Below are 12,193 nucleotides of genomic sequence, written 5' to 3'. Positions count from 1 at the left end.
TCCAAATTTTTATGAAATACAAGATGCTCACTAAATGATAAAAATAATAAACTAATCCAAACTTCTGCAACCCCAGTCAAAGAATATAAGTACATTCTGTTATAGATCAGACAAAATAATTGATTGACATTAAATCAGGCAGAGTAATGGAAGTTGCATTCAGATATTATTATGTGAGAAATCACAAAATTCAGAAATAATAGAATGAATAATTATAGGGTTTAAAATAGGATGGATAGGAGTTTCTTAAGATTCTAAAACAAAAACAATACTGAGTTCTTATCAGCCAAGCCAATAAAAGAAATAGGATGAACTGCAAAAATTCTTTATCTTTATAATAAACTAATTCTTTATCTTTATAATAAACTATATAACGTGCACATCACCATCAATTATACGGCCACGAAAAAAAAAACACAAAGAAAAGGGCTCGATTCTATTTTGGTAATCCTTCTCAGATGAATTCTTAATATTCTCACTCCACCCCAGAACTTCGACTTTTAGGTCTTTTAACCAACTAATTAAACCACTCGAATATTATGGAAATAGAAACCTTTTTTTGTATCGCAGAAAAAAAAGGAAAAAAATAGATAAAGAATTCATTATCTATATATCTATATCTATATATATATAGATACTATAGATAAGCGAATATACCTAATAAAAAATTGCATCTATTCTTTAATCATCTAGGAAAAGTATATCTACAGATACCTAAATAGATCAAAGAAATATGTTATGTATCAGAATCTAGAAGAACACAAATTTGTATGAGTATCTATCCCCCATATTCATTAAAATGAATATGGGGGATAGATACTCATACAAATGAATCTTGTGTCAGGAACCAGATTTGAACTGGTGACACGAGGATTTTCAGTCCTCTGCTCTACCAACTGAGCTATCCCGACCATTCTTGAAGCTTAATACTTTGATTTTAAAAGATTTTTAAAATCTATGTTAATGAATCTATATCAACTAAGTAAAAAAAAAGTTTGTAAGTGAGTTTCCGCAGTAATAATTATTTTTTATTGTTAATCGTTAATTACGCATATGAAAATTCCTTGCTAAAAAATAAGATATTAATTTATACATTTCTGATTAAAAAAAATTCTATGTGTTTCACATATATATTTATATCTATTCCAAAACTCGTCCCTTGTCATTATGATAGATAAGAAAATTATGATAGATAGGAAATTGATGAAAATAAAAATTCCAATTTCGTTGGGAAATAATAAATCGAATAAAACACATAAATAAGGACTTCAAGATAGAGAGGATATAGGAAAAAAATTAGAAAATGAAAAAGTATTTTTGGGGATAGAGGGACTTGAACCCTCATGATTTCTTAAGTCGACGGATTTTCCTCTTACTTTCAATTTCATTGTTGTCGGTATTGACATGTAGAATAGGACTCTATCTTTATTCTCATCTGATTTATCAGTTCTTCAAGGGTTTTAGCCGATTATGATGAAGTGAATAATTTCATCAATAAATATTCCATCTTTTCTTCAACTTCGAATTGATTTGATTCACATTTTTCATTTGTGAATATTTTTATCACAAATAGATCTTCAATAATAAAATAAAAAGTAACAAATTGAAAGAGTATTTCAGTATATATATATGTTTCTAAATGTTTATCTTTGATCCATTCCTGTAATTTTGGTGAAAGGATTCTTTTACTAATGCAATAAAAAAAGTCGTCAATTTCGTTTGTTAGAACAGCTTCCATAGAGTCTCTGCACCTATCCCTTTTTTATTATCACTTTCTGAATTTTTATTTGTTTTCAGAAAACAGGATTTGGCTCAGGATTGCCCATTGTGAATTCCAGGGTTTCTCTGAATTTGAAAATTATTACTTGGTAAGTTTCCATACCAAAACTCAATCCAATTAAGTCCGTAGCGTCTACCAATTTCGCCATATCCCCATCTTTTTTTTTATTTGAATCTGATTATAATAGAATGCTTTTTTTTTCATTTCTATTATGAGAATTATGCGGGAACTTTTGAATTCATTAAATACATATTATTTTATTAAATATTAAAAACCCCTTTCTCCAATTTTATAGATTTTATTTCATCTATATTGGATACCTTTATTTGTTTGAATCAGAACTAATTCTAATATCTATATATTAACAATTCAATATACACAGATATAGACCACATATCTACTTATCTTCTATGTACCTACTTATCTTCTTTTTTCATACAATTTAGAATACTCGAATGGTCGATTCTTTTTTTTTTTTTGTTTTTGCTTAAAAAAAAAAAGAAAATAAACAATCCATTTATTCATATACAATTTATATAACTAAAACGAATCTAGTGGCTAAAAAAAACCATTCTTTTAATTGAATATAATATAGAATTAGACATTTACTTAGAAATATGGAATTCCTTAATAAATATTTACTAAAATTTATATTTATTCAAATTTACTTTAAGTACTAATAAATAATCTTTTTGAAAGAAATCAATTTAATAATATATATCTAGAATAGTAGATCGAAATAAATTATATTAAATAAATTATATTAATATAATATTAATTATTATCTTGCACTTTATGTTATCAGATAAAATAAATAATAGAAATAATAAAAATTGGGTTTGATTTTCTATATTTTCTTTCTCTATTTTTGATGTTTGTATTAATTTGAATTTTGTTATAAATAACTAAAAATTGATAACTAAGATCCCATTCAATTCTTCTGCATATGTATATTTCGTTTACATTAGCCGGTTTAGCTCAGAGGTTAGAGCATCGCATTTGTAATGCGATGGTCATCGGTTCGAATCCGATAACCGGCTTTTCTCTATTTGTTTTTTACATAATTGATAATATCTTTTTTAGAAATAAAAAATTGGGAGAGTTCGATCTCTGCGGAAGAAATCAAGAAATTAACCTACTTTTTTGTATTCTTTTATATACAATAAATTCGGATATTGATAAAATTCATCTAATTCTTCTTTGTACTATAAAACTTTAGTAGATTTCGCTTCATTTAGAATTCTATAATATTTTTCATTTCGTTTAGTTTTCATTTCGATTTATAAGATTTTTCATTTTAAAAAAGGAGTTTTTATGTCACGTTACAGAGGACCTCGTTTCAAAAAAATACGTCGTCTAGGATATTTACCAGGACTTACTAGTAAAAGGCCAACAGTCAAAAACGAATTTCGAAATCAATTGCGCTTCAGTAAAAAATCTCAATATCGTATTCGTTTAGAAGAAAAACAAAAATTGCGTTTTCATTATGGTCTTACAGAACGACAATTGCTTAAATACGTTCGTATCTCCGGAAAAGCTAAAGGATCAACTGGTCAGGTTTTATTACAACTACTTGAAATGCGCTTGGATAACATACTTTTTCGATTGGGTATGGCTGCGACTATTCCTCAAGCCCGCCAATTTATAAACCATAGACATGTTTTAGTTAATGGTCGTATAGTGGATATACCAAGTTATCGTTGTAAACCTCAAGATATTATTACAGCAAAGGATGAACAAAAATCTAAAACTCTTATTCAAAATTATTTTGATTCAGCCCCCCATGAGAAATTGCCAAATCATTTGACTGTTCACCCTTTCCAATATAAAGGTTTAATTAATCAAATAATAGATAATAAATGGGTTGGTTTGAAAATAAATGAATTACTGGTTGTAGAATATTATTCTCGTCAAACTTAAACTTAACTAAAATAACAAGAGTTTTTTTTACAAGGATTTTCTGCTATTCATATATCATAGACATGGATATGCGAAAATTTTTATTCCTTGCCCACCCGTTATCCACTATTTTTTGTATTACCGAAAAATGAGGAATATAAAGTTGTCCATATCAACAAACAAATTTGAAATATGAAATAATGGTATGCATTGGGATGAGTAATATTGATGAATTTGGTAAAGATTCGGAAAGAGAGGGATTCGAACCCCCGGTAAACAAAAAGCCTACATAGCAGTTCCAATGCTACGCCTTGAACCACTCGGCCATCTCTCCTATATAATGATGCCCAGAAACCGGTTGAATGTTGAATAGTGAATCAATCCTATTTTTCATAAATGCATAAAACCTATTCAAACTATAAAAATACAAAGTAAAATTAAAAAAAAACCTCCTACAAGGTCTTAGGATAAACAAATTTGATTGATGAGTTCATTTTTACGTTATTTCGCACTGTATTATAATTATACAATTCCTTTATTTGTGGGATTGATTTCTCACACCATGATTAATTAAATTATAGAATGGATTTCTACCTATGCCTAGATCTCGGATAAATGAAAATTTTATAGATAAGACCTTTTCAATTGTAGCCAATATCTTATTACGAATAATTCCGACAACTTCAGGAGAAAAAAGGGCATTCACTTATTACAGAGATGGTGTGATTTGATTCCATTTTTTTTGACCGATTTCGGTCAAAAAAAAATGGAATGGAAAAACCCCACGCGTGTTGAAGGTGAAATTTGTAAATAAAAGGATTAATTCCTTCTGTCGTGTATCCTCGATTAATGAAGCCTTATATGCTTGAATTTTAGGTTTCTAGTATTAAGCGAAAGGTTATACCTATACTTATGGGGTTAGGTCAACCCCAAATTACTAGTACTGATAGGCAACATTGGGAAAGAAGCACTACGCTTGGGAATCAAGGACACGAAAACTTTGTATCTATCTATATCCATGGCTTATCGAGATTGGGACTAACAGGAATGGTTGGGACAATAAATATCCATCTCGTTCATATTTTGGATACCCATAGAACCATCGAAGATTATTGAGGTGACTAATTCCAGGAAATTAAGCAGCGTAGAGGACAAAGAAATTGTTGAAGTTCTTATTTTTTTTTATCAAGTACCTACATACTTAATGTTAAGAAATAATTTTTGACAGGAAGGTTGGCTAGAGATTTATTGTAAAAACACTAGCTCTGTTCAGTTGAGAATGAGAATACTGGAATATTTTTTGATTTGATGGATTTTTCTCATTACACACATAAGGGGGGAGCCGTATGAGATGAAAATCTCACGTACAGTTCTGGAGCGGAGATTCTTTGAACCGAATGACGACCGTAACGGATGTCAGCTCAATCTGAAGGAAATTATGCAGAAGCTTTACAGAATTATTATGAGGCTATGCGACTGGAAATTGATCCCTATGATCGAAGTTATATACTTTATAACATAGGCCTTATTCACACAAGTAACGGAGAACATACTAAAGCTTTGGAATATTATTTTCGGGCGCTCGAACGAAACCCATTTTTACCCCAAGCTTTTAATAATATGGCCGTGATCTGTCATTACGTGCGACTATCTCCACTATAGAAAGAAAAAAGAAAAGAACAAGCAAATCCACAAATTTTAATATAAGAAATATAGAAATATAAATAATTATAAATAAGAAAGGCTTTCTACATATATATATCGTTCAAAACAACGATTTTTATCAGCTGTAGCAAAGAAACTTCATAGAAGTAAAAATATGAAGAAATCGATATGTCTAGATACCCTCTTTTTCTATGGATAAAAGATCTAATTGATAAAGGAAGCATCGTAAGGATCAATTAACACGGTTTTCAATCGATATAATAAAAACTGCTTCCTTATCTCATGATAAATAAAGAAGTCAGGAATCCACTTATGTAATAAAAAGGATCCCCTGGTATTTTGAGCAGCGGTGTAGTATCAAATCCCAAAGATAGAAAGTATTTTCTCTTTACTTATAAGAACTTATAAGATAAGAAAGAAAAAACTTTTACCAAGATTCTATAGAAATGAATCTATCATATATTTTTGTATATGATATATAAAATCGAGATAGTTACCTTTCAGAAAATTAGAATTAGGGCGTTAATGCCAATGCTTGATTCCCTTTTCTGAAGGTAGGAGAAAAGATAAAACTAAAAAAAAAGATGAAATTCTTTGAAATTCTTTATTTATTAGTAAAAATGAAAGTTTGAAACTCATATTAATAATTTCTTTTTTTCTTTTAGTTAACTTCAAGATAATAGAACAAAAAAAGAATTGACTACTGAGCCGTATGAGTCAGGAAATTCTCAAGTACGGTTCTAAGGAAAGGAATTGACTCACCTATTTCGACCGAGGAGAACAGGCCATTCGGCAGGGAGACTCAGAAGTTGCGGAGTCTTGGTTTAATCAAGCCGCTGAATATTGGAAACAAGCTATAGCTCTCACCCCCGGTAATTATATTGCAGCACAGAATTGGTTGAAGATCACAGGGCGTTTTGAATAAGAACACTCTGTTTCTTTTTTTTCTTATATATTTATCTATCTATATAAAGATATAGATAGATAAATATATATTGTTATAAATTCTTGTTTCTTGTCCCTATCAAATTCAAAAATCATTTCTATAGGAACGACCAATCACATAATTTAAATATATCCCTTCTAATTTTGTTCGATTTTGTCTAGTATTTCATAGAAATAAACGAGATGTGGATACAGTAGATAATTTTCTCCTTTTTTCTGTTATTTAAACTAATATTCAATCAAATTAAGAAAAGAGACCTTCAAAAAAAGAAATAAAATATAGGTATATTGCCTAATAATGAATGCTAATGCCTGCTCAATTTGAAATAGAGTACATACTTATACTTTATCTAAAAAAAAAAATAAAATCTAAGGAATAGAATTAGAATAAAATCTGAATACATTTGATTAGGCTGCACGAAAAATTATTGAACTTCCATTCAGAGTTCCCAAAAAGGTCTTAGAAGATTAAAATAGGTCCGTTGAGCGCCTCACTCTTATGTCATAATAGATTCGAACACTTGCCCCGAATTGACTTCGAGATCATAATTGTTCTAGTGAAAAACTAAAGAAATGAAATTTACTAAGATATCCAATACATGAGAGATAGGAGAGAACAAAACTCAATAGAAACATCTCTAATAAGTTCACTAATTCTGTTTTATGTTGGCAGGTCTCTTTGTATGTGTTGTCTGGAAAGAGGAGGACTCAATGATTATTCGTTCACCGGAACCAGAAGTTAAAATTTTGGTAGATAGGGATCCTATAAAAACTTCTTTTGAGGAATGGGCAAAACCTGGTCATTTCTCAAGAACAATAGCTAAGGGACCAGATACTACTACTTGGATCTGGAACCTACATGCTGACGCTCATGATTTTGATAGCCATACTAATGATTTAGAGGAGATTTCCCGAAAAGTTTTTAGTGCGCATTTTGGCCAACTCTCTATCATCTTTCTTTGGCTGAGTGGCATGTATTTTCATGGTGCTCGTTTTTCCAATTATGAGGCATGGTTAAGTGATCCTACTCACATTAGGCCTAGTGCTCAGGTGGTTTGGCCAATAGTGGGTCAAGAAATATTGAATGGTGATGTAGGGGGGGGGTTCCGAGGAATACAAATAACCTCTGGTTTTTTTCAGATTTGGAGAGCATCTGGAATAACTAATGAATTACAACTCTATTGTACTGCAATTGGTGCATTGGTCTTTGCAGCCTTAATGCTTTTTGCTGGTTGGTTTCATTATCACAAAGCTGCTCCAAAATTGGCTTGGTTCCAAGATGTAGAATCTATGTTGAATCACCATTTGACAGGGCTCCTAGGGTTGGGGTCTCTTTCTTGGGCAGGACATCAAATACATGTATCTTTACCGATTAACCAATTTCTAAATGCTGCAGTAGATCCCAAAGAGATACCACTTCCTCATGAATTTATCCTAAATCGGGATCTTTTGGCTCAACTTTATCCGAGTTTTTCCGAGGGAGCAACCCCATTTTTTACCTTGAATTGGTCAAAATACGGAGAATTTCTTACTTTTCGTGGAGGATTAGATCCAGTAACTGGAGGTTTATGGCTGACCGATATTATACACCATCATTTAGCTATTGCAATTCTTTTCTTGATAGCGGGTCACATGTATAGGACCAACTGGGGTATTGGTCACAATATAAAAGACATTTTAGAGGCACATAAAGGTCCATTTACAGGCCAGGGTCATAAAGGTATATATGAGATTCTAACAACGTCATGGCATGCTCAATTATCTATTAATCTAGCTATGTTAGGCTCTTTGACCATTGTTGTAGCTCACCATATGTATTCTATGCCTCCTTATCCATACCTAGCTACTGACTATGGTACACAACTGTCATTGTTTACACATCACATGTGGATTGGTGGATTTCTCATAGTCGGTGCTGCTGCGCATGCAGCGATTTTTATGGTAAGAGATTATGATCCGACTATTCGATACAACGATCTATTAGATCGTGTCCTTAGACATCGTGATTCAATCATATCACATCTTAACTGGGTATGTATCTTTTTAGGTTTTCACAGTTTTGGTTTGTATATTCATAATGATACCATGAGCGCATTAGGGCGCCCTCAAGATATGTTTTCAGATACTGCTATACAATTACAGCCGATCTTTGCTCAATGGATACAAAATACCCACGCTTTAGCACCTGGCACAACAGCCCCAGGTGCAGCAACAAGTACCAGTTTGACTTGGGGAGGTGAAAATTTAGTAGCAGTGGGCGGTAAAGTTGCTTTGTTACCTATTCCTTTAGGAACTGCGGATTTTTTGGTCCATCATATTCATGCATTTACAATTCATGTAACAGTATTGATACTCTTAAAGGGTGTTCTATTTGCTCGTAGTTCACGATTGATACCGGATAAAGCAAATCTAGGTTTTCGTTTCCCTTGTGATGGACCTGGAAGAGGGGGGACATGCCAAGTATCCGCTTGGGATCATGTCTTCTTAGGACTATTTTGGATGTACAATTCAATTTCCGTAGTTATATTCCATTTCAGTTGGAAAATGCAGTCAGATGTTTGGGGTAGTATAAGTGATCAAGGGATAGTAACTCATATCACAGGAGGAAATTTTGCGCAGAGTTCCATTACCATTAATGGGTGGCTTCGTGATTTCTTATGGGCGCAGGCATCCCAGGTAATTCAGTCTTATGGTTCTTCATTATCTGCATATGGTCTTTTTTTCTTGGGTGCACATTTTGTATGGGCTTTTAGTTTAATGTTTCTATTCAGCGGGCGTGGTTATTGGCAAGAACTTATTGAATCCATTGTTTGGGCTCATAATAAATTAAAAGTTGCTCCTGCTACTCAGCCCAGAGCCTTGAGCATTGTACAAGGACGTGCTGTAGGAGTAACACATTACCTTCTAGGTGGAATTGCCACAACATGGGCATTCTTCTTAGCAAGAATTATTGCAGTAGGATAATAGCTAGGAGGATTTGAAAATCATTATGGCATTAAGATTTCCAAGCTTTAGTCAAGGCTTAGCTCAAGACCCCACTACTCGTCGTATTTGGTTTGGTATTGCTACCGCACATGACTTCGAAAGTCATGATGATATTACTGAGGAACGTCTTTATCAGAATATTTTTGCTTCTCATTTCGGGCAATTAGCAATCATTTTTCTGTGGACTTCCGGGAATCTCTTTCATGTAGCTTGGCAAGGTAATTTTGAGACATGGGTACAGGATCCTTTACATGTAAGACCTATTGCTCATGCAATTTGGGATCCTCATTTTGGTCAACCAGCTGTAGAAGCTTTTACTCGAGGGGGTGCTCTAGGTCCTGTTAATATAGCCTATTCTGGTGTTTATCAGTGGTGGTATACAATCGGTTTACGTACTAATGGGGATCTTTATACTGGAGCTATTTTTCTATTAATACTTTCTATTATATCTTTAATAGCAGGTTGGTTACACCTACAACCAAAATGGAAACCGAGTGTTTCGTGGTTTAAAAATGCCGAATCCCGCCTCAATCATCATTTGTCAGGACTATTCGGAGTAAGTTCCTTGGCTTGGACAGGGCATTTAGTTCATGTTGCTATTCCGGGGTCCAGGGGGGAATCCGTTCGATGGAACAATTTATTAGATATCTTGCCGCACCCCGAGGGATTAGGTCCATTTTTTACAGGTCAGTGGAATCTTTATGCTCAAAACCCAGATTCCAATAATCATATATTTGGTACCCCTCAAGGAGCAGGAACTGCTATTCTAACACTTCTCGGAGGATTTCATCCGCAAACTCAAAGTTTATGGTTAACTGATATTGCACACCATCATTTGGCTATTGCGTTTATTTTTCTAGTTGCTGGCCATATGTATAGAACTAATTTCGGGATTGGTCACAGTATTAAAGATCTTTTAGAAGCACATACTCCTCCGGGGGGTAGATTGGGGCGTGGGCATAAGGGTCTTTATGATACAATCAATAATTCAATTCATTTTCAATTAGGTCTTGCTCTAGCCTCTTTAGGGGTTATTACTTCCTTGGTAGCACAACACATGTACTCTTTACCTGCTTATGCGTTTATAGCGCAAGACTTTACTACTCAAGCTGCCTTATATACTCATCATCAATATATAGCAGGCTTCATTATGACAGGGGCTTTTGCTCATGGAGCTATCTTTTTTATTAGAGATTATAATCCAGAGCAGAATCAAGATAATGTCTTGGCAAGAATGTTAGACCATAAAGAAGCTATCATATCCCACTTAAGTTGGGCTAGCCTCTTTCTGGGGTTCCATACTCTGGGACTTTATGTCCATAACGATGTCATGCTTGCTTTTGGTACTCCGGAGAAACAAATTTTGATTGAACCTATATTTGCCCAATGGATACAATCTGCTCATGGTAAAACTTCCTATGGGTTCGATATACTTTTATCTTCAACGAACAGTCCGGCGTTCAATGCGGGACGAAGCATATGGTTGCCTGGTTGGTTAAACGCTGTAAATGAGAATAGTAATTCTCTATTCTTAACAATAGGGCCTGGAGACTTCTTGGTTCATCATGCTATTGCTCTTGGTTTACATACAACTACTTTGATTTTAGTAAAAGGTGCTTTGGATGCGCGTGGTTCTAAGTTAATGCCTGATAAAAAAGATTTTGGTTATAGTTTTCCTTGTGATGGCCCGGGACGAGGCGGAACTTGTGATATTTCCGCTTGGGACGCATTTTATTTGGCAGTTTTCTGGATGTTAAATACCATTGGATGGGTTACTTTTTATTGGCATTGGAAACACATTACACTATGGCAGGGTAATATTTCACAGTTTAATGAATCTTCTACCTATTTGATGGGATGGTTAAGAGATTATCTATGGTTGAACTCTTCACAACTTATCAATGGATATAACCCTTTTGGTATGAATAGTTTATCAGTCTGGGCATGGATGTTCTTGTTTGGACATCTTGTTTGGGCTACTGGATTTATGTTCTTAATTTCTTGGCGCGGATATTGGCAGGAATTGATTGAAACTTTGGCATGGGCTCATGAACGTACACCTTTGGCTAATTTGATTCGATGGAGAGATAAACCAGTGGCTCTTTCCATTGTGCAAGCAAGATTGGTTGGACTAGCCCACTTTTCCGTAGGTTATATATTTACTTATGCAGCCTTCTTAATTGCCTCTACATCGGGCAAATTCGGTTAATTGAATTCTTTATTATATATATCTGGCAAGAATCTCATTTCCTTCTATAGGGAAGAGAAGCCACTTATACATCTAGGATCCGACTTCTATCATTGATGCTAATAGCAAATTAACCATTATGGCAAGGAAAAGTGTTATTCAGAGGGAAAAGAAGAGACAAAAATTGGAACAGAAATATCATTTGATTCGCCGATCCTCAAAAAAAGAAATAAGCAAAGTTCCGTCGTTAAGTGAGAAATGGGAAATTCATGGAAAATTAGAATCACTACCGCGTAATAGTGCACCTATACGTCTTCATCGACGTTGTTTTTCGACCGGAAGACCGAGAGCTAATTATCGAGACTTTGGATTATCTGGACACATACTTCGGGAAATGGTTCATGCATGTTTCTTGCCGGGTGCAACAAGATCCAGTTGGTAAGGATTTCCAATTATCTTCATTTTTTTCATTTTATTATCAGCGATCATAGGAGGGTCCCTTTACCGTTATGTATAAATGGTTTATTCTATTTATATAGATATGGTAAAGGGACGCATTCCATCTTTGTTTTTGTTCATTAGTTATCAATTCTTTTCTTTATCGCGGAGTAGAGCAACTTGGTAGCTCGCAAGGCTCATAACCTTGAGGTTACGGGTTCAAATCCCGTCTCCGCAACTTTTTGAATTTGATAAAAAAACAAGGTTTCAAGAAGAAGGGCATTATACGCAGT

At 33.7% G+C, this 12,193-nt stretch overlaps 3 non-coding genes across 3 annotated transcripts; 1 reads left to right on the top strand and 2 right to left on the bottom strand.

Annotated features, from left to right (window-relative positions):
• Positions 1-838: 838 nt before the first annotated feature.
• Positions 839-911, bottom strand: TRNAF-GAA (transfer RNA phenylalanine (anticodon GAA)). The gene has a single exon. It is a non-coding gene; the product is annotated as a tRNA-Phe (tRNA).
• A 1,836-nt stretch (positions 912-2,747) lies between these two features.
• TRNAT-UGU (transfer RNA threonine (anticodon UGU)) lies at positions 2,748-2,820 on the top strand. The gene has a single exon. It is a non-coding gene; the product is annotated as a tRNA-Thr (tRNA).
• A 1,105-nt stretch (positions 2,821-3,925) lies between these two features.
• Positions 3,926-4,013, bottom strand: TRNAS-GGA (transfer RNA serine (anticodon GGA)). The gene has a single exon. It is a non-coding gene; the product is annotated as a tRNA-Ser (tRNA).
• Positions 4,014-12,193: the final 8,180 nt, after the last annotated feature.

Source organism: Vigna unguiculata, unplaced genomic scaffold, assembly GCF_037176805.1.
Source record: "Vigna unguiculata cultivar grain cowpea cultivar isolate G323 ecotype 2 unplaced genomic scaffold, ASM3717680v1 ptg000501l, whole genome shotgun sequence".
NCBI lineage: Eukaryota > Viridiplantae > Streptophyta > Magnoliopsida > Fabales > Fabaceae > Vigna > Vigna unguiculata.
The sequence above is the reverse complement of the archived record's forward strand: the minus strand, read 5'-3'. Positions and strand labels throughout refer to the sequence as shown.